This window comes from Nomia melanderi, unplaced genomic scaffold (assembly GCF_051020985.1).
Source record: "Nomia melanderi isolate GNS246 unplaced genomic scaffold, iyNomMela1 scaffold0014, whole genome shotgun sequence".
Lineage (NCBI taxonomy): Eukaryota > Metazoa > Arthropoda > Insecta > Hymenoptera > Halictidae > Nomia > Nomia melanderi.
This window is the reverse complement of record NW_027475130.1, coordinates 9,064,861-9,065,815: the sequence shown is the minus strand read 5'-3', so window position 1 is coordinate 9,065,815 and position 955 is coordinate 9,064,861.

Sequence of the window (955 nt, the reverse complement as noted above, 5' to 3'; positions counted from 1 at the left end):
AAAATCCAATATATATCTGGTGATACCTCGGGTGCTATTTGAGATAGCGCAATAAATCAAAGTGCATTGTCTGTAGGAGGCCCAGGCGCATGAATCTGGCCAGCGGGAACGACCTCGGACCACCATGGGCCGAGAAAACCACAGTCTCATGGGGCCGGACACTCAGGGTCAGGGGAAAATCCAATATATATCTGGTGATATCTCGGGTGCTATTACAGATAGCGCAATAAACCAAAGTGCATTGTCTGTAGGAGGCCCTTGCGAATGATTCCGTGCCGCAGGAACGACCTCGGACCACGAGTGGCCGAGAAAATTACAGATATTCGGAATCCCTAACCCAAGGTCATGTAAAAATCCAGCAAATATCTGGTGATATCTCGGGTGCTATTAGAGATAGCGTAATAAACCAAAGTGCATTGTCTGTAGGAGGCCCTGGCGAATGAATCTGGTCAGCGGGAACGACCTAGGACCACCAGGGGCCGAGAAAACCACCGACTCACGGGGCCGGACACTCAGGGTCAGGGGAAAATCCAATATATATCTGGTGATATCTCGCGTGCTATTAGAGATAGCGCAATAAACCAAAGTGCATTGTCGGTAGGAGGCCCTGGCGCATGAATCTGTGCAGCGGGAACGACCTCAGACCACCAGGGGCCGGGAAAACCACAGTCTCATGGGGCCGGACACTCAGGGTCAGGGGAAAATCCAATATATATCTGGTGATATCTCGGGTGCTATTAGAGATAGCGCAATAAACCAAAGTGAATTATCTGCAGGAGGCCCTGGCGCATGCATCTGTGCAGCGGGAACGACCTCGGACCACCAGGGGCCAAGAAAACCACCGTCTCATGGCGCCGGACACTCAGGGTCAGGGAAAAATCCAATATATATCTGGTGATATCTCGGGTGCTATTAGAGATAGCGCAATAAATCAAAGTGCATTGTCTGTAGGAGG